Source organism: Culex pipiens, chromosome 2 (assembly GCF_016801865.2).
Source record: "Culex pipiens pallens isolate TS chromosome 2, TS_CPP_V2, whole genome shotgun sequence".
NCBI classification, from domain to species: Eukaryota; Metazoa; Arthropoda; class Insecta; order Diptera; family Culicidae; genus Culex; species Culex pipiens.
The window spans coordinates 163,112,071-163,135,112 of record NC_068938.1 but is presented as its reverse complement, the minus strand read 5'-3'; the positions used below and the strand labels follow the sequence as shown (position 1 = coordinate 163,135,112).

At 35.3% G+C, this 23,042-nt stretch overlaps 1 protein-coding gene across 3 annotated transcripts in view; it reads left to right on the top strand.

Annotated features, from left to right (window-relative positions):
* The first annotated feature begins 1,727 nt into the window (after positions 1-1,727).
* Positions 1,728-23,042, top strand: part of LOC120416738 (5-hydroxytryptamine receptor-like) — a 341,954-nt gene continuing 320,639 nt past the window's right edge. For all 3 annotated transcript variants that reach the window (XM_039578572.2, XM_039578570.2, XM_039578571.2), the window contains exons 1-2: positions 1,728-2,726; positions 7,198-8,267. The gene's annotated coding sequence lies outside the window, so the exon portion shown is untranslated. The remainder of the gene's footprint in view (positions 2,727-7,197; positions 8,268-23,042) is intronic.

The window sequence follows — 23,042 nt, the reverse complement described above, 5'->3', positions numbered from 1 at the left end:
TTTGTTAAAACTTGAAAACTTTTTTTCGTTATTTATGCTTTGAAACTTACAACATTATTAAAAAATGTATTCTAAGCTAATGCATCAAAAATTTAACATGATTTTGATAGATTAAGAAGGATTTTAAAAATAAGTTATCGTCCGTTATCGGCGATAGTATTATCGCCGATTTTAATGTTTATGAACAATTTGACTGAAAATAGAAAAAAAAACTGTAAAAAATATTTTCTTGAAATTTCTTAAATAAAATAATGATGATTGGATGAATGTTCAACTCAGGCCTGCCCAAAGTTTTTGAATGACTAGACAAATTTGAAGCCTTGAAGGACGTTTTAGAAATTAGATATTACTTCTAACAAAATGGGTAGTTTTTTCATTGTTGAGGTTAGATTAAAAGAATGACTATCATTTTGATAAATTTTGTAAACTTCAAAGTTCTATGGATATATCGAACGTATATCAGTAAAAATTGAATGAAAAGCTCAACGTTAATTTTTTTTTTAAATATGATAAGTATTCAATCACATAAATCTTTTTTTAATTGTTGTTAGTTCAGTCTATGAATATTTTAAAAACAAATGATTTCCATGATTATTGTAAAATAACACCGCTGCAAAAAGCACTTACCAGATTAAAGGAACAATATCAACTTTATTGATTGTTTCAAAACTCTGAAAAATTGTAATACATTCAAAAATGAATTTAAAAAGCTGTTAATACAAAATTTACATAAATTATCAACAATTTTAAAAAAGAGACACTCAAGCGACATAATTTAAATTTTTAAATCCTTTTGCTTTATGAGAATTCCAGTAAATGAGAAGTTATGACAAATGTTTGATTGAGGTGTAAAAATTAAGCAAAAAGATTTAAATGGTCTCGCGGGCCACATATAGGCCCGTCGGCCATACTTTGACCATCCCTTTTTTACACTTCAGGTCTCGGTTATTCCTGGGAAATTGAACATCTCGAGAACCATCTACTCAAAAATCATCTACTAATAAATATGAAGTCAATTTCGGCCGATGACCGATTAAAAAAATGTTATATGCTCATTACTGCAAAATGGTGACCCAAAAAAAGTTATTTTATATAAAAATCCACTAAATTCAATTAGACTTTTTAGAATTTACAGTCTGATAAGCGACGTCTAAGAATACTAAGAAATATAATTGTTTTTTTTTTTTTTAATATGAACAACGTTAGAGATAGAGATTTTTTTTCAATTTTATCTTATCATCATTTTCATTCATGCATTCTTACCAAGTAACATTACCATTTCACTGATCAACCATAATGCTTCTCCATCAAAATCATCCTTCTTGCATCTCAGCTCCATCTTACTAACTTATCGTTTCACCTGTGCTCATCTCGCTGCAAAATCCTATCGTTTCTCTCATTTCAGTTTTCTCTCTTTTTAATTCACACTCTCTTTTCGCCCCACCCTCTCTCACTCATGCGCACTCACACTTCCCGGGGAAAACTCATTTCGCCCGCTCTTTCTGAAACTGATAACAAACGCGCGCGAAAATCTCTCTGTTATTGCTTCCTTCAACAAGTTTCCCAAGTGACTCTACTCGCAGCTTCCAACAAGTTGTTATCAGCTGGCTCGGGCCCAGAGAGAGTGCGAGCGAGAAGATTTCGCCGCGGTCGAAACATCCGGAGAGACGGCGGGGGATCCGAAGCTGTCGGGCTCCAGCTCCAAGACCCGTCAGTCTTGGCAGCACTCCGGACCGAACCAGACCCCGGAAAATTGTCCCCCGCGCGAGGACCACGGAACGCTACTAAGTTGTGGGTGATTGACAGTTTGAAGTCGGGGGGAACTCAGGATTGATTCGGGATTTGTGCCGTGGAACTGGTGAAGACGTGGAACCGATGACCCTCGCGGAAGTTGTGGAGTTCCGGAAGTAGAGTTGGGATTCTGGGCGCGCCATGGCTCCGAAGCGTGGAGTGAGAGAAGGTGTCTGTGTACGTCAGAATGTCTGAGCTACGGTGAGAGGTTGTGTCTTCGGGAGAAGGAGTTGACGAGGACGACGATGACGGTTCCAGGAAGTGAAGACGACGGCCTTGCGGGGTAATGGCCGGGTTGACGGGGGAGACGGGGTAGGATCTCCTGCGTTATCCTTAAACACGAACTCGTCGTCGCCAGTGGAATCAATCGGTAGCTGAACGTCGTGAAGGTCGCACGTGCGTCGTCCTCGTATACTCTGTGTACGGAAGTTTTCGGAGATCTCGTACAAGCGCGGAACTCACGCGATGAGTGCCGAATGAGTGCGCGCGTGATGCGTGAGTGAACAACTTACGAGGAAAGTTTGGAGGGGTTGTGCTTTCCGGATCATTAAGGTTGTTCAATTATGCGGCGACTAGCCGGTAGAGGTCAGCCGGGATTAACGCCGCTGGATAAGTGATGCGTGAAGCGGGATGAGTTCCCGCACCAAGAAATTAGTGATTTAAGGTGATCAATAATGAAGGAAGCAAACCCGCCACAACGACCTCCGACAAATGTGGCGTGGAAGTGGTACGACCCTCTGAAATATTTTTAATTAGCGAATTAAACGCTCTCTCACAGTTTTAAGTGAAAGCAAGTGGCAGAAAACTCATTTTGCGCGCCAAAGTGTCATCGCGTGAATGAATTAGTGGCGGGGCTAAATCATGTGATGCACCGTGATTAGCGTCAACCGTGAATGTTTTCGCCTGCAGCGAAAGATTAGCGCTCAATTTAAGAGGTAAGCTGACAAGTGTCATTCAGGAAAAAGGAGGGAAAAAATGGCAAATAAATCGAAATCGATTAAAATACCTCCCTGATTAGTTGGCAGTGAGCTTCGCGCTCTAACGCGTCCGTTGGCATTGGGATTCGAACTCGTGACATTCGAGATCGGTTTGGTGGTGGTGGCGGTGGCGTGGTTTGCGGTTTGAGGAGTTTATTTATTTTTTTTTGTTCACTTGTTGGGTTGTTTTTGCCGGTACAGAATGCAATAAAATCGGGTTTAATGAGTAGGGTAGTGAGTGTTGCGCTGTCTATCTGTTTGCAATTAGTTTTAGTTTGTTTCCGCAGCACACGTGGTTGACATTTGGTTGGGACGGAAGATTACGAGAGGTTATTGAGGACATGTTTGTGAGTGGAGATCATCACGAAACTAAAAAAAAATATGTTTGTGAATTTAATTTGTATTTTTATAGTTGGATTGATTGCCAAGCAAACATGATATAAATCTAGAATGACATTTTTATGGCACACAAAATATAAGAATTCTGAATTGTGAAGGAGATGGAGGATATGAATTAATTGAAAACTTTGTAAAATTCAGATGCTTTAACTGATTTTACGGCCTCAAAAATTTTGAATTTACATTTTCTTTAAGAAAATCACATTCTATTTTTTTATGTTTCTTTAGTTTTTAAATTCGTTCATTTTTTTAAGTTGTTTATAATGGGTAAAAAGTGGATAAAACTGGCAAAATATGTCAATATCTGGAACAGAGAAGGATGAATTTTTATTTTGGCTTGCAGTTGAAAAATCTGGCATTCCCAGATTTATCTGGCAATCAGTCTTAAAATCAATAACAAACATTTTATTCTTTCGTAATCAATAACACAGATGAAATTAAATAAATCAATCGATTTGAGCAACTTTTATTTTTTCTCCATATATAGATAAATTTTCATTCTGCTGCGAGCAGGCTTCACTGAACACCAAGATCTGGTGCGCCGTGGTGCGGTTTTCGTGTCACTCTAGAACCCAAACCGAGCTGTTTATTGTCACACCATAGCAACTGTACCGAAAGCACCTTGGTACACCACCGGTGCACCAAACTGTATACCAAGATGCAACTCAACAGAATGTTTGATCCAAGTAAACCGGAGGCGACATTGTTTTGAATGAGGTTTGTCAGCCATCTTTCACATCTTCGGGGTGGCCTGGCGGTTGTTATCTCCGTCTTTTAATCACGAGGTTCCTGGTTCAATCCTGACTCAAATATTTTAATAATAAAACTTTTGGGAAATTAAAGTGCGCACACTTGCCCCGTACACCTTTTCATTTTTGAAAAGGTCGTAGTACAATTTAGAGAAACAATTCAGTGAATATCTTTACACATTTTAATAATTACCACGATTTTAATAATTACATCAGTTAACAAGCTGCATACTAGGTTTTTTTTTTCATTTGGTAAATCTTAGGTATTGTAAAGCATGAAGCAAAATATCAAACATAAAATTTACTAACAAAAAAGCGAAAAAATGATTTTTTGCCGCAAAAATAACACGTTTAATTTTTTCCATTTCTTTTTTGCTGGCAAATAGCATACCCATAGAAATATTCACCAGCCAAATATTGCAAATTTTAATTGCAATTAAGGCCAGAAAAGGCTGTTGCGCTTTCTTGCCCCGGTTTACTCTAGTTTAGTTTTTGTAGATATAAACTGAAACTGAACCTGAAAATTTGGTGTATAAAACCAGTTATGATTTACTCACCTATCATTTACACATTTTGTTTCAGTAATCGATAATTGAGGAATCGGTAATGTTTAAATTATGTCGGGTAACCAAACGTCAAAATAAACATTATTTTACCTTTGATTGATACATAATACCTAACTTGATTACCGAATTTCGGCAAGTTTTTATCGAAATCGGTATTTTTACTTTTCCAAATTGTTCTGAAGTGGAGAATTGAACTTTACCGAATTCTGTAATTTGTGTTCATGCATTTTATTGTACAATGTTTTACGACGCAAAACAAAACTATTTAAATTCTACTACTAACTTTTTACGGTTCAAAACAAGAAAAAAACCTTTTTGAAAGAAATCTAGTAATAACTGAGTTTATTCTGAATAAGAGCAATTCTCTCAGATTAATTTAAAATGTTAAAACATGAAACATTCGTGAAAGTTTTCCGATCTTTACGAAAACAATATTTTCAAAAAATTTAAATCAAGACGAACATTTCAAAAGGGCGTAATATTGGATGTTTAGCCCTTTTGGAATGTAAGTCCTGATTTAAAAATTGTTTTCGAAAAGATCGGAAAATTTCACGAATGTTTCATATTTTAACATTGTAAATCGGACCATTAGTTGCTGAGATATCGACGTTAGAAAATGGTGGGTTTTTTGGGTGAGACTTAGAAAACATAAATTTTCCTGTTTTTAAACCTTTGCATGGCAATATCTCAGCAACTAAAGTAAGAGAATTTTCTCAGCTTTTCAAAAATATTTTTTTCAAAAGTGGGCAAACATGTGCACTAATTTAAAAAAATGAAAAACTGCTACTATTTTCAAAAAAGTTACCTAAAAATGGCTTTAACTTGAAAACGGTGCACTTTATCAAAATTTCACTAAAGTACTTTTTGATTGCAAATTTGATTTTACATCGAAAAATGAAGTTGAAAAATTTTTGCGACCAATATTTCGCTTTGTTAAAAAAAATCAGTATTGATTCAAAAATGTATAACTCGGTCAAAGATTTTTTGCACAACCTGGAAATTTCTGAAAAGTTGGCATTTTATGTCCCCTAAAACATATAAAAAAAAATAAAAATAGTGTTTTTTGCGAATCAAGTTTCAGTGTTAAAAAGTTAAATAAAAAATCACCAAATTTTTTTACCGTGTATAATTTTTTCCAGTGTATTCCATATCCAAACCTACAACTTTGCCGAAGACACCAAATCGATCAAAAAATTCCTTCAAAAGATACAGATTTTTGAATTTTCATGCATCATTTTTGTATGGACAGCTGCCAAATTTGTATGGAAAATTATATGGACAAACTAATGATGCAAAATTGCTTCTTTGGGCATACCGAAGGCACCAAAAAAGTTTCAGCCGGATTAAAAAATACATAAATTAAAATTAAGATAAGAAGACCAATTTCGTGAAGAATTGCTCATAAAATGTATTTCCGTTGAAATACAATCACAGAAAAAAAACCTCCAATCATTAAATAGGGTTGTCCACTCAATTTAATAGGGTTGTCAAATCTTCAAAATGAAAGACTGATTAGAAAGATTTTTTGGCTACCTAAAAGCCTGACCCATGATTATGATGTTGGGAACAATTTTTTCTCGCACCCACGTTTTCACGTTTTTGAACATATTTTCTCAAATCGCTCAGTATCAATACACAAACATTTAGGTTTACATTATCTTGAAATGATAGGTTTTTGTCCATTGAAAGAACATAAATATTAGTCAACTAACGATAGTGCATCTTCATTCTTGGACAATAAACTATCATTTTAAAAGTAAGCACCTATATTTTTGGACAAAATCTTAAAATGGAGCAAGCAAACTGCAAAATTTTGGGCTTTCGAAATGCGAACGGAGCGCTGCCCTCGCGGAATCAAAATTAGATTAAAATAGATAGGAGGAACACACACCTTAGATTTATTGTTCCTTTATGTAAAATCGTCTCAGCTTTCGAATGGATTTGTCAGTTTTTCGATAAAGCGGGGTGCCGGCCTTCAAAGATGACTTTTAAAAGTACATTGGTGTTTTGTGGCTAAAAAATGTATGAAACGGTATTTTTCTGACAAGTGCATTCGAAAGCTCTGCTCGTTTCCTTTCCAAAACATCCCTAAACATCAAGGGTTCGTTTAAGTTTTGCAAAGTTATTAGCAATTTTGTAGACGCGCCTAAGTCAAAAAATTACCAATTAAAAAAATGCTCATGCTCATGCTTAATTAAGGGTAGCTTATTTTGCATGCAGCTTTAAGGAAATTTCACCACAAATATTTTTCTCGTGCTGAAAAAATCTACTTTTTGCATCTGTTGCATAAACTATTAATATTTTTAATCATCAACTCAAACGTGATGAAAATGCATAAACGATTCGTATGCAAACAGACAGTTTAGCGATCGAAAATAATTATCCTATAAAAGAATTACAGGTAATAAAATTGTTTAAATGTTTCTGAATTTCAATTCATTGTGTAGTTAAAATCTCTGTCAGTACTCATAACAATTGAGTATTTTTGACCAGAGTTGATTTAACGCATACATTAGTTTCCGAGAAAGTCAATCACTGATTTTGTATTGAATTCAGTTTGAAATGTAAAATTTTGAATTGACCGTTCTAGGAAAATTAATTCAAGCGGCAAATTTCTATTTCGCAATGCACGACACCAAAGTTAACCGGAAATTCCCGGCATTTTCATTCCAATGTTTTTCTAACCATGTTTATTTTCTCTACCTTTCGTTCCAGGAGTCCGCACAAACAGCCCGCCGGACAATTAAAGCTTCATTATGAAGTAATAAATCATAGCTTGTTAGCGTAACCCTTCAACAGCAACATTAAACGTAATCAAAGTGTTAGTGTGTAAAATTCAAACAATCTGAATAAAATATTTAATCAAAAGTAGTTAAACTTAGAACATCATTAAAAGAAGAAAACTCAAGCAAATAAATTAAACTGTTATTGCCAGCTGCAAGCCGGTGTGCCGCAGGTTCATGTTAGTTACATAACTGTCCGTGTGTGTGTGGGCGCGCGAGCGTCTGTTGATATCAAATATTTTGGCTAAATTATTGAACCATATTAAACGAACACACACACACAATCACACACGCGAGCAGACGAGTTTTCCCGCTGGAAAATAACGGCCAACCCATAAAACCTTTAATAAAAGATTCGGAATCACCTTTTTGGCGGGGCGTTTGTCGAGATGAGAAAGAGGAAAAGTCGGTTTACGGAAAATGTATCGATATAGCCGCCCGAACGGGGTTTGGCTGGAAGCCAAATGAGAGCAGAGCTCGGTTAGTGTTATTATTAAATATTAAAGTGGCCGGTCAGTATCAAACACGATCAATGGCGTGAGTGAGCGGTGGCGGGGAAAACGGAAAATTACAAACATCGAGAAGAAGGAAAAGTGGGTGGAAAATCTCACCGGGGAGAGCGAAAAAAAATTCATTCGTGAAAAAGTGGCAATCATATTGCGAAGAATAAATAAAATATTAAAAATTATTTACGATTTGGGGGGCCGCACGAGAGCCGTGATTTTCATCGATTTTTCCGACGGGTGCGCGCAATTCCGAACAGGTGTTTCCACACAATGAAAAATAGAGTCGGTCTCCTTGGGGTTTGGAGGTCACTGCCGACGGCGCGTTTGATCCTTGCGCTTGACTTGTGCGTCAAAGCTTGATGGAAAGGCGCCCCTTTTTTCGGAACGAGTAATAATAGCAACGCACGCGAGCGCCTGGAAGGTAGGCTACGTGCGCCGCACGTAGTTGGGCGTGCTCTCTCTCTAGAGAGAAGCAGCGATTCGTGGACTGTTGAAGGTAAGTGGAAAATTGGGTTTTCCTCGCCGATGTTTTTGTTTGCGTTTCTCTTTGCCAAGGGAGCTGATGTGCTATTTTTTCTTCTCGAGTCAAGATCACAGACTGCCAGCCAGTCTGTCATGGTGCGTTATAAAATATGAAATTTAGTCGATTTCTGAGTTCGAGAGAAAAAAACAAGAAAAGGAAAATAGATTTTCAAACAGAGATTACGGGAATTCGATTGAATGAACACAACACCACGATTTAAAATCCATTTACCTGCGATTATAATCGTTTTTAAGATATTTTTGAATTTTCCAAACAAATTTTGAAAGGAGTTTAATTTCCATGAGCCAGTCTCCTTTTGTGTCAACATAAACTTTTATGAACAGCATCAAAAGTTTAAATTTTCAACATCGATAGTGATATATTTAAGGTAACCATAATTTCCAAATTTTAAATTCAAATGATTGAGCTCATGCAAAGTTTCAAAGTTCAATGTTGTAACATTTTAAACGGATAAAAAAACGTTACCTTCCTCACATTCATAAATTACATCGTCTCTTGTGTACTATCTTGTTACACGTACTGTTAAAAATGGTATAAGTCGAATTGAGTCTTAAAATTTAGATTTAAGTGCTCATAACTTTTGATAGGGTTATCAGATCTTCAATGATTTAAGCTTATATGAAAGGTCTTTCGATTATCTTACTAACGACTTAACGACGTATTGCATATTGCATCTTAAAAGTATTTCAATAACTCGTAAGTTCAAAGAGATTTTTTTTAATAAAAATCAACAATTCCTGATGTAAAATTATTCTTTTTTTAACACAAAATCTGTCACCATTTCGTCAGCTGTGTGCTATCTTGTGACATAGACCATTTTGGTCGAAAACGAGTTAATGATGACGTTTTGCTATACTTAACAAACACTACAAGATGCTTTAACCCGATTTTGGATACTCGCTTCCGTTTCTCGGATATCGCAATACACACTTGTGACATAGACCAATTTATCATCAAAATGATCGTGCACACTTGTGACACGTCATACATGTTGTTGGAAAATGTGGAAAAATTGTCTTGTATTTCACAAATTTATGTTGATACACACTTTCTACAAGCAATGCAATCTTTTGTTTTTGAAAATAAACTAATTAAATCGATTAAACCATTGATTTGAGCTTATTTTAGTTTGTATGGGAATTTTGTGCACACTTGTGACACGTAGTACAATTTTACTTTCGAAACACACTTGTGACACGTGCTTTTCAGATTTTTGATTACATAATTTACTGTATCTTTTAACTGGTGTAACCAAATTAGTTGAAACTTGGAGTGTTTGTTAACGGATAGTATTCGAACCGATTGCTTCAAAAATTTTGGCTGTATCTCTCATAGTTTTGAAAATATTTATCATCAAACTTTAAAAATCGATTTTCTCGAAAAGTACTAAATGGTCGTTGTCACAAGATAGCACTTAGCTGACGATTTCCTGATGAATATTACCATCATTTTTTTCTGTGTTCTTATAAGTTTTAACAAGATAATCAGATCTTTGATGTTTTAGTCTTATTAAAAAGGTCTTTCAATTATGGATCCGGACATCATTTTCATCGAAATATCTGAGATCCGGCCTCTAAAACGTTATGCTCATTGGAAAGGTCTTTCAAGCGGATTTTCTAATCTAATCTAATCAGATCCTAGCACAGCCAATTTTTCGAAGGGATCTTGGAGAGTGCCTTAGGAGCAATTCTCTGAAATTTCGGTCAGCGATTTTTTGTATCTTATAATCCGGCTGAAACTTTTTTGGTGCCTTCGGTATGCATTTTTCATCATAAGTTTGTCCATATAATTTTCCATACAAATTTGGCAGCTGTCCATACACTGATGATATGTGAAAATTCAAAAATCGTTTGGAGGGAAAAGCCCGTTTGAGTGTCTTTGGCAAAGTTGTAGGTATGGATAAGGACTTAACTGAAAAAAATGATACAAGCTTAAAAAATATTTGTTGATTTTTAGTTTCACTTTTTGTCTCTTAAACATGATTTGCAAAAAACACTATTTTTATTTTTTTTTATTTTCTGATATGTTTAAGGGGACATCAAATGCCAACTTTTCAGAAATTTCCAGAATGTGCAAAAAATCTTTGACCGAGTTATGAATTTTTGAATCAATACTGATTTTTTCAAAGATTGAAATATTGGTCGAGAAATTCCAGCTCAAATCGGGAATTTTTCTGGTACTTTTGTGCCCGACCCTCTCCGATTTCCATGAAACTTTGTAAACATGTTATCCTTGGCCTATATAAGCCATTTTTGTGTATATGAAATACTCGAAAATAACATTTGAGAAAGGCGTAAGTTATTTAAATATTCTCGAAGTCGTTGCATCGTATCAAAAAGTGGTTAAAGACCAATTTGTCCTTGTTAGAAATTGAACGGGCTTTCTGAAAAAATACACTGAAAAATAATTACACGCAACTCTTATGATTTTTTTTTCTTTGAGATTTTTCAGTTTTTAAGTTTAAAAGATAAATTTAATGGTGATGTCACGATTTTTTTCGTTCAAAACTTTTGAGGAAATAGCTTATAATGTGACGAAAATTCTCACGAAAAATGCAGGATGGTATGTCCCTCCTAAAAAATATAAAAATCATTTACTAAAACTGTTTTTTTTCTGAAAAGAGGTCTAAACGTCAACATCTTAAAAAACCGACAGTGGGAATCAATTCTCCAAACTATTTTACATAAAAATCTCCATATTGACCATTGTTCTATGTCCAATCCTTGTGTCTTCACAAGGATTGGACATAGAACAATGGTCAATATGGAGATTTTTATGTAAAATAGTTTGGAGAATTGATTCCCACTGTCGGTTTTTTAAGATGTATCTTTACAGCGGTTTTAAAAATAAAAATGATGAAAAAATCGGGGTTTTGGTGGCTTTTGGCAATTTCTATATGACAGACTTGATTTTTCAGTCTCGAAAATATTTTTACCGGGGAGCTCGTCAAATTTCCCATAAGTTTGCCTTTGACAGTATTTCAATTGGATGTATGGGCTTACAGAAATAAGCTTAATTACATTTCTCATAACTGAAAATCAAATATTTTTTTCAGTGTGTTAGAAACCTGGATATTAATAAGCTTACATGAATATTTAAACGATTCAAATTAAAAAGTTGTCAAAAGCAAACTTATGGGAAATCGGACGAGCTTTCCGGTTAAATAAATTTACGAGACTGAAAAATCAAGTTCGTCGTATAGAAATTGCCAAAAACCACCTTAACACTTGTAGCTCCAACGGGGTCAAAAAAGTTGGAAATGCATTTTCACCGGCTCATAAAACCCTTGGAAAAAAGTTGGAAATGCCTTTTTTATTATTACTTAAGGTAGACGCATCTGTTTTGGATCTACCTTGTTGGAGGTGATTCTTGACATCCTTCCGGATCGAATGCATTAAGAATCATCCAAATCGGTTGAGTTTTCGCCGAGATACAGCCGGTTGAAGTTGCATTTCCAACTTTTTTGACCCCCTTGGTGCTTCGCGTAAGTTTTGACCCCGTTGGTGCTACAAGTGTTAAAAACATATTTTTTTAACATTTTTATTTTTAAAACCGCTTTATCTTCACAAGGATTGGACATAGGACAATGGTTAATATGGAGACTTTTATGTAAAATTGTCTGGGGAATCGATTCCCACTATCGGTTTTTTTTTAAAATGTTGACGTTTAGACCACTTTTCAGAAGAACACTTTTAGTAAATGATTTTAGTATTTTTCAAGGAGAGGCATACCATCCTGCATTTTCGTGAGTCTTTTTGAAACATCTTAGGCTATTTCCTTAAAAACATTGAACGAAAAAAAAATCGAGACTTCACCTTTAATTTTAACTTTTAAACTTAAAAACTGAAAAATCTCATAGAAGTTGCGTGTATTTTTCTTTCAGTGTATTTTTTTCAGAAAGCTCGTTCAATTTCCTACAAGTTTGTCTTTAACTACTTTTTGATACGATGCAACGGCTTCGAGAAACAGTAATTCTAAAATTACAAAATACAAAAATATTTAAATAACTTACGCCATTATCAAATGTTATTTTCGTGTACAATTAGCTCCATATACACAAAGATGGTTTATATAGGCCTAGGATAACATGTCTACAAAGTTTCATTGAAATCGGAGAGGGTCGGGTACAAAAGTACCAGAAAAATTCCCGATTTGAGCTGGAATTGCTCGATCGCAAAATTTCTTCAACTTATTTTTTTGAATTTGCGATTAAAAAGTACTTTAGTAAAATTTTGATAAAATGCACCGTTTTCAAGTTATAGCCATTTTTAAAAAAACTTTTTTGAAAATAGTCGTAGTTTTTAATTTTTGAAAAGCTGAGGAAATTCTCTATATTTTGCTTTTTTGAACTTTGTTGATACGACCTTTAGTTTCTGAGATATTGCCATGCAAATATTTAAAAACAGGAAAATTGATGTTTTCTAAGTCTCACCCCAACAACCCACAATTTTCTAATGGCGATATCTCAGTAACTAAAGGTCAAATTTTCAATGTTAAATAATGAAACATTCGTTAAATTTTCCGTCATATTCGAAAACTTTATTTTAATTTTTTTTAAAACCAAGACTAACTTTTCATAAGGGCCTAACATTCAATTTTTCGCTTATAAGAAGCTTTAGAGCGGCACCATATTTCTGAGTTTTAGAAGAAAACCTAAAAAAACTGGTCAAAATACCCAAAATAAACACTTTTCCAAAATACTTTTTCGTAAAATTATAATCACTTGCAATCAATTCAAGCAAACTCTTTATGTTCCTACATCAAAGTTATTGTTTTTGTCTACTTCACAAATACAAATTTATAAAAAAATATACGTTATTTTAAATTTAGTTTTTGTAATTCAAAAAATATCTCTAAATATTCTCTTGTTCATTCACACGAAAAACATTCATATGATTCCTTATGGCTTTGATAATTATTATTCATTTAGGTATAAATATAACATTGACATTTGCGATACCATTTTTCCGTGGTAGAAAATCATAGGCCGTAATTAACCACATACAAGTTTCCCTGAAACATGTTACCTCAGACCACATCGTGTCACCTCTCAACCAAGCTCGTAATTTTCATCTTTTGAGAAGTGAAAGTTTATTCCTGGAAAACCGGGACAGGTAAACCTCGCCCTTTTTCGGGGACAGCGGGTCGAGAAAGCCAAGTGTGACAAACACATACATCGTGTTTTTCACCGTAATTCTGTGTTTGTGTTTTTGCGTGTGTGTGCGTATTTACGACCCAGCAGGGAAAGGACATTATGAGCCCGCGGCGTCGTCGGTTCCCCCCATCCCACTCCGAAGGGCAATGAAACCCAACTTTCGACCTCTTTTTTGTGCTGATTTTGTTTACGAATCCTTTCGGGACGGTAAACTCCGGTGTAATGGCGCACGGTGACGTACTTTGCTGGAGAGCGTACACCTGGAATCACCTCTTGGAATCAGGTGGTGGTCGGCACCAGGACTTTATGGTTCCGAGTCGGACGTGGCCCGACTCGGCGACGACGTGGAATGTGTGCGCGTTTTCGGAACGTAAAATCAGCCAATATTACCCCGTCGATGGTTGAACTATAAATTGAACTCCGGGGGGTTGATCACGGCGACGACGACGACGACGACGAAGGAAGAAACGAAGGTGTGTCACCAGCAACACCTTTTGCATGCGGAATGAGAGTACGTGGTCTTACGCGGGGTTGGGTTCGGATTACGCGTGAATACTTAATGCAGGATTAAAAAGCACGTTACGCTTGAACCAGATGTGAGAGTTATCGAGAACATTCCTCAAACTGCACGACTCTCCCCTAACTCTCGGCAAAACCCGGGGACCCGTAAAAAATAATCTTAAAAAAGAGGTGCACAATTTAACAACCCTCACCCCACACCACAAGCCAGGATCATCAAACCAGATGGAGTTGGCAGGTATCTTCGTACCTCATCAGTCTATTCCTAAGCCGTTCCTCTTTTTTGGCACCAGTCTTCTGGCCAGCAGCTGGGCGGGAAAATATCGAACGGATGCTGTGCTGTTGCTTTACCGGCAAAAAAGGACTTTTCATCGAAAAAAAAAAGATAAAAAAGTGCACATCCTGAACTTGGTCGGTTATGCTCACTCCAGGGGGAGACGGTATGATGTTGACGACGAGGATGATGACGATGATGATGATGATAGTAAACAACGTTGAGTAAATTGAATTGGTTGAAACTGAGTGACGTTGCTCAGGGAGCAGCAGGACGACCATCCGTTAGGAAAATTCCGAAATTTCAACATTTATGTTTTATGCCGACATGCTCCGGCTGATGAATTTTTGGCAATTGAATTTTCGAGACGGGTTGAAATTTGTTTACCAACTACTGGTTTGGGGGGAAAAGGCACAGTCGGGTGAGCAATTTTAATGCAATTTGCAATATCGGAAGCCCACAGGAGAAATGAACAGAATAAAACTTTTTCGGACGAATGTCTCTTCCTGAAAAGTTGAACAAATTAACCAACGAAAAATCAATTTTAACTCAAATTTGCCAGATAAGTTCTAGGAATAAATACCCAACCTGTTTTCACCAAAAGTTTAACCACTTTATTGGCAAGCACCTTCCAAAAGTGGGCAACATTTCGTAGAAGAAACGTTGTGGAATTTTACGTGTTTTTCTCGTGTTTCGGATATTTTTCTCAGTACCAAAAAAATAAAAATTGGTTATTCGCAGGAAAATCATACCAAAATACCGAGCAAGCTGAAGCAAAACTCGGTCCGATAGCAACAGCACTTTTGATGAATGATTGGTTGTTACCGGAAAAGGTGAATTGTGCAAAGTTTACTTGCTAATTTTCTGTGTTTATTGAGGCGGGGTTTCATTGACCATATATATGTTTGAATCCGATTGGTTGGTAATTAAAATATGTAATCCTCTGCCAACTCACACGAAATCGGAAAAGTTGCTCGAAATTTTAAAAATGACTTGTTTTTCCAGTAATGTGTCTTAAATAGTGATGATTGGGGAGTTAGGTTTCAAAGGGATTTTTGGACGCTCAATTTGTAGCGTTTAAAAACCGAAAAAAAATCCGTCAAAACCAGTTCAAAAATAGTATTTAAACTTGACCCTGATGGGCTGATGGGTCAATTTAAATTAAGAGCAAACATTTTTCCCCCCTCCCCACTTTTTCAATTTTTTTGAAAAACCTCATTTTTTCACCATTTAACGTAGAAAACATAAAAAAAGTCAATATTTGGGCAGCAAATTTGAAAATTTTTTGATGTAGAATGGCGTGCTAAAATTTTACGTACATTGTTGCCAGATATGAAAATGTTGCGCTTTAAAATGCATTTTTAAACGCTTTGGACGAACACTTACGGGAAAACTGATAATTGCATTCGATTGCTGAGAGTTTTGCCTTCCTCACTCCTCAGGGTGGTTTTTGTGACCTTTCTTACGAGTCCAAAACATTGAAGATCTGACAACCCTATCAAAAGTTATAAGTAGGGGAACTATACCCTTTCTCAGCCTATTTCTATTATCGGCCTATCAGCACTTTGATCATGAATTACAGCTTTCATAAAGTGTTTTTGACTGTTCCAAAGTAATGAATAGCTCAAACAAAAGTGAGCAAGCAACTCTCCATTGTTGATACATCTGAAAATGTTGATTTAATAGCGGAAAAGGCAAAAGTGATGAGAATTGGTCGAACGGCTTAGAGTGATTAAAATGGGCATATTTCCCCTACTTAAGTGTTATTTATACACTTTTCAGAGGCCTGATCTCAGATATTTTGATGAAAACTTTGGATGGGTAATCAAAAGACCTTTCCAACGCACAGTGGGAAAAAAGGACCCAAAAAATTACCGCAACATGATTTCGCGCAAACCATCGATTGCTATACACCAAAAGCTTCGTTTTTGCACCAGAAAAAATAATCCGATGAAAAATCGCACTGCACGGACCTGTGGCCGGAGTACAGGCCACCGGAAGATCCGGATTTTTGGAAAAAGTGTCAGATTATTCCAATTGTGAACTGATAAGCTTTCTTCTACCATGAATAGTCATGCAAAACAATCCTAGAATAATATCAACTACTATATGACCCATCGGAACCGGTTCCACCGATCTCCGGTGGCCACATCCGGAACCGCATTAGGAAACAGCGTAAACTAGTCATGCGACGTTTCAAGCTTCTTAACTGAAGACACCATATCGATATGAAAATCCCTTCCCAGATTTTCAAATATATACATACCATATTGTTTGAACTGCTGAGCAAAATTGTAAGTATTGATGAGAACAATTCAGACAAAGTTGCCGATCAGACAAATTGCCGATTTTTAAATTAACCTTAAAAAAAAATCAACTTCCCGAAATCCGTATTATTTATTATTTTTGATAAAAGAAAAAAAAAATACTCAATGTATTTCTGATTCAGTTTTTTTTTATGTGAAGAGCAATTCCAGCTCAAATCAGGATTTTTTCTGGTACTTTTGTACCCGACCCTCTCCGATTTCAATGAAACTTTGTAGACATGTTATCCTAGGCCTATATAAGCCAACATTTGAGAAGGGCGTACGTTATTTGAATATTTTTGGATTTTGTAATTTAAAAAATACTGTATCTCCAAGCCGTTAAATCGTTTAAAAAAGTGGTGAAAGACAAACTTGTAGCAAATTTGAAGGGCTTTACGAAGAAAATACACTGAAAGAAAAAACACGCCACCTCTATGAGATTTTTTGATTTTTAAGTTTGATAGTTAAATTTTTAGGTGCCGTCACGAATTTTTTCGTTCAATTTTTTTGAAGAAATAGCCTAAAATGGTACAAAAAGACTCTCCTAAAAATTACAAAAATCATTTACTAAAACTGTGTTTTTGAAAAGTGGTCTAAACGTCAAAATTAAAAAAAATAAACGATAGTGGGAATCGATTCTCTATACAACTTTTCATAAAGGTTTCCATATTGACCATTGTCCTATATGCAATCGTTGTCAAGATACAGGTTTTAAAAATAAAAATGTTGAAAAAAGGTTTTTTGGTGGTTTTTGGCAATTTCTATATGACAGACTTTATTTTTCAGTCTCGTTAATATATTTACCGGAAAGCTCATCTAATTTACCATAAAATTGGTTTTGACAGCATTTCTATTGAATGTATGGGCTTACAGATACAAGCTTAATTTTATTGCTCATAACTGAAAATAGAATATTTTTTTCAGTGTGGCAAAAACCTGGATAGTAAATAAGCTTACGAAAATATTAAAACAAGTCAAATCGAAAAACTGTCCGAGGCAAACTTATGCTTCGAGATACAGTAATTTTAAAATGACAAAATACAAAAATATTTAAATTACTTACGCCTTTCTACAATTGGCTGCAAAAACACAAAAATTGCTTATATAGGCCTAGCATAACATGTCTGTCGGGTACAAAAGTACCAGAAAAAATCCTGATTTGAGCTGGAATTGCTCTAAAATCAAATTTGCAATTGGTATGTTCTCATACAAATATCAAAAAAATGTTCAGTTAGAATCAAACTTTGAGTGGCCATATCTCGAAAACGGCGCACTTTCTCAAAATTTATATAAAGTACTTTTCGATTGCACATTTGATTTATCATTAAAAACTAAAGTAAAACTAAAGATGAGTAAAGTTTTTTTTTTCAAAAAACTCAATTTTTCAATAATTATAGCATGAGAAATATTTTGTTTTTGGAAAAAAAGTTCATACAAAAATTGGAAAAAAATCCGAGCACCCATTTTTTGTAAAGTTCTCATCAATATTAGAGCGCCCAATTTCAACAATTTTCCAAGATATTGTTTTTAATTTTGTTTTAATAAATATATTTCGTGTTCAACGCAACAGTTTTTTTTATAAGTTAAGATATGTTTGCGATCAAATTTGTTCAGTTTCTCTGACAATGACACTCTGGCTGTTGTAAAAATGACACCATCACCGAATCAACCAATTCCACTGCACAAAATCCACAACAGTGCCCTTCAGGGACCATCCCTGCCACGTCGTCGTCTGTGCGTGCCATCTGGCGGGAAGCACATGCCACGTGTGTTTCTGGCACCACAAAGCCACACGTGGCGCGTGAAGAGATAACACCAAACAAAAAACAGACACCTACGACGCAATTCCAAAATGATTGTAAAGCTGCAGGTGATCATCATAAATTTGCTGGAAAATTGGCTTGAAAGTGATAACAATTTTTTTTCGGCGAGATAAAACAGCGTTTAAACGTGATGAAGATTTTATGCAATTTGAGTGGAAATTAATTTCAGTGGCGCAGATAAGCACGTTATCCTTGTTGAGAAACGGACGAAAATCGATTTATTTTCAGCGGGGTCAGGTTGTACTAATTCTTCGGCTTTTATTGCAGTTTGATGGAACAGGGGAATGCTTTCAAAGCTCACTCAGAGGACCCTTTTGAACCTTTCCGGGGCAACTTTTTTTTCGTTTTGACCGGATTTCAGATGTTTGGCTCATTGAACCAATCGATGGGGAAGCATTTAAATTCAGCTAAGTAGGGGTGTCCTCTTGCAGATTATCCCAACAAAAAAACGTTTCCATTACTTCACCTCCTTTTTCAACAAATCACTTCCTTTCCCCTCAAAAAAAAAAAAAAAAATAATAATAATTTTCCGATTTTGCCTCCCAACTCACAATCATCCCCAAGATTACCGACGACGGCGGAAAAGTCGTCTTTCACCCAGATATTTAAATTGACCTTCCACCACCCTCGGGGGTTGTGACCTGGCGGCGACGGATTGATCCCGATTGCACAGGAAGCAGGATGGAGAGTTAGCTAACCGAGACAACCCCAGCTCCAGCCAGGTCTAACGCTGACAGGAGGGGACAGGAAGCTTGGAATGAGTGTCCTTTTTAAAAAAGGCATTTTTTTCTCTCTTTTTGCTTAGGATTAGGTGGTGGGTGATGGTGATGATTTTATTTTTGCCTTTTATTTAGATGTTTTGTTGTTCTTTTTTGGAAAAGAAACAAAAATAAAATAAATTTGATATTTTAATGAATAAACTTTATCAAAAGGCCTTAGTACCTTAGATTAGCATTCATTAGTTATTGAATAATGTGAGTTTTGACGGTTAAATATATTATTTTCTGAAAAATAACTAAAATTTAACTTAGATTTAAAATATTTTCAAATGATCTAGAATGTGACCAAAAAGAATTATCATCACAGCAATATGTATTTTGAACTATTTGCAGTTGATAAGATATCGTTTTCAAGAAAATTCTTTAGAATTTGCCCCCTTAATAATTGGGCAGATTTTGAAAGGAGGTCATCAATTTTGAAAAATTGTGTTATAAAGCATTTTTCCCGAGCTAGTTATTGTTTTCAAAATTCAAAATATTCAGTGAAATATTTTCGATGAGCGTTGAAGATTTACTTAAATTTTTCGTTTTGACTTTGTAGATCTGACAGCTGGTTGTCCAAATTTGTCCAAATTGTCCTCTTTTTTTTTTTAAATAAATGAAACTTTTGCCAAATTTTCTGATCATTTCAATAAAAAATATTTTAAAATTTAAAATCCAGCCAAACATTTGAGAATTTCCAAAATATGTGTTTTTAGGCTTTTTATAAATATACCCGTGATTCAAAAATCTTAAATATATCAGACCAAAGTTAAACGTTTTTATCATTGAAAATGGATCCAATAGTTTTCGCGATTCCTAGAGTTGGCACTGAGTGAAAACTCATTTTCCATAAAATTTAATCTTCAAGAGGCTGTTTCTCATCAATCAATAGATGTTAAGTTACTTTGATTGCAAAATTAATTGGGCAAAGTTTTTTGATTTTTGATTAATTCTTTTTTCCTAAAATCACACTTTTCATATTATGTAATTCATACCTCTGGCAACATTTTTTTTACCATCTTAAACTCTATCGTGAAAGATGCTTTTTTAACTTCCCTAAACATACAATAAAATAAAAAATATGCTTGTGGAAGTAACTAAATCGAATAGAAAATCCCTTAACACGGTTCAGGAACAAATGGCCTAAAATTGCTCCTTAAAATGTGGGTCCTGTTTTTCAAACTTTTAAATTGCTTGAATTTTTAAAAGATAAAAACATTTACATGATTCATTTCTTGACACTATAATTCATATCATAAGTCATTTAAAATAGAGTGCTGTTTGTTATGTGACACTTAAGGGGGGACGGGAAGGCAGCGCCATATGAACACCACGCTTCGAGTTTTTGGAAGAACCCTTGAGAAAAGACGTTTGCCGATGTTAAATAGGTCGATAGCAAGCAATCTGTCGAGTTTAGCAATTGATTTTATTTAAACAGAAGTTATCCAAGAACTGGCGTCCCGTTTCACCTTGATAATAACTTTAATTTTATTTTTTTATATTTAAGGGGAGATGTAGCCAAAAACAACAATCGTACTGCATCAGAATTTTTTTTCTTAAGATACTGATTTTTGAATTTTTAAAACACCATTTTTGAATGGATAGCTGCCAAAATTGTACGGTGACTTGTATGGGCAAACCATTGATGTAAAATGGCCTCTTTGGTCACAACCATAGCCCAGATCGCAAAATTAAGTGGAAAAAGGATTTTCCGAAAAATTGTGAAGTTTTGGAGCTTTGGTGTCTTGAGAAAGGTTGTTGCAAATGGAAAGGGGCAACTTTTGGTTTGGTTGAAAATTAGGGTGGTTCACGATTAGGGTGATTTTGAAAATCTAACTTTTCAGGAATATGTTTGTCTTCTAAAAAACTGTTGAGCTTGCCAATCCAAGCAACTTTGTCGAAGATACCAACATTTTATCTCGTAATCTACGCCTTCTACAGTTTTTTGGACGTGGCAATTCAGGGTTAAGTTTTAGAGAAAAATGATTATGCGGGAACTTTTAGAGCTCTACAAATCCAACATTTTCATTTTTTGACAAGTCAATTTGGACTTAAGGGTCAAAAGTTACAGCCATTTTAAGGTAAAAAAGATGCAAATTTAAAACATAAATATCTCGAAAAGGTGCAAGCCAAATTTTAAGCACCAGGTTGCATTTTGAAGGGGAGATCCAGCACTACAAATGCTGAAAAACTTTCAGGGGTGTTTTTCTTTAAACACGAGATATCTTTATTTGGAAAGGTCTAATTTTCAAGGGAAAACCATATGGGACCACCCCAACGAAATTCTAAAATGTTCCAAATCTTGGATTAGTTTTCAAAAAGCCGTAAGAGCCATTGGTAAACAAAGTCCTTTTTGCATCGGTGTTCGACCAACTTACGAAAAACCAATATCACAAATGCTCGAGATTGTTCATCACGTCCTTCAAGTGCCCCAAAATAAAAATAAATGAAATTTTGTTTCATTTTCGAGAAAAACGAAAATTTATGCCTGGGTACGGTGGCTCTTACGGCTTTTTGAAAACTCACCCGAGAAATTTTGCCCGCTGAATCTGAATCTGCCCTCAGAATTGAGCCACAGTGACAAAAAATCATTTTTTTGTCATATTTTGGGTTTCCATGTAAAATTATCATTAAAAAAAATCAAAAAAATAAAAAAATAAAAAAAAATGAAAACCCAAAATATTACCAAAAATCTTTTTTTTACAATTTGGGTCAATTCTAAGGGCAGATTCAGATTCAGCGGGCAAAATTTCATAAAAAAACATATATTTGGAACATTTTAGAATTTCGTTAGGGTGGTCCCTTATGATTTTCCTTTGAAAATTAGACTTTTTCAAATGAAGATATCTCGATTTTAAAGAATAACACCCCTGAGTTTTTTTTTAACCTTAAAAATGCTGTAACTTTTGAAGTCCAAATTGACGTGTCAAAAAATAATATTGTTTTGTTTACGCAAAAAATCAAATTTTTTTTTTTCGTAAGAACTCATTTATCTAAAATCCGTATGTTTGAATTTTTCGTTTTTTTAATATCTTATACATAGGTGACAAAAAAAAACGCATTGTTTGAGCCTTAGAGAAGTATGGAAAAAAATTTTACCGCTGAGTTATGATTTTTTGAAAAATTGCTTTAAAGATATAACCACTTAATGTTTAAGTTTAACATAAAAATTCCCGTTATTATTTTTTTTATAAACCTTCCATGATTGTCCATTCAAAACATATTCAATATTTTTTTTTAATAGTTCAGATTTCAATTAAAATTTCTTAAAATCTAAATAAAACGCTACCCTTAGAACAGAATCAGTCTACAGCTTTTTCAAGCAATAACCCCCCGAAAATCCACCCGTTGATTGTGCGGTGCCGACAGGGCTGGAAACTCAATTTAAGTACCTCACAATTTATGCTAATCGATGATTTACATCAGTTCAGTTTGTGGTGGGGGAAAAAGCTCTTTTTTTCTCTCTCTCTCATTTTACCCAAGGGAGCCAGCTTTTCATCAAGAGCAGGTACTTTCCGATAACCTTCCACCAGGTGCCCCTCGTTTTTATGGCTTTATAGTGGCCAGCCGCCGGGAACCGTGGTGTAGGGGTTAGCGAGATTGCCTCTCACCCAGTCGGCCTGGGTTCGATCCCATACGTTCCCGGTGGCATTTTTCGAGACGAGATTTGCTGATCACGCCTTCCGTCGGACGGGAAGTAAATGTTGGCCCCGGACTAACCTAGAGGTTAGGTCGTTAGCTCAGTCCAGGTGTAGGAGTCGTCTCTCTGGGTCCTGTCTCGGTGGAGTCGCTGGTAGGCAGTTGGACTCACAATCCAAAGGTCGTCAGTTCGAATCCCGGGGTGGATGGAAGCTAAGGTGTAAGAAGAGGTTTGCAATTGCCTCAACAA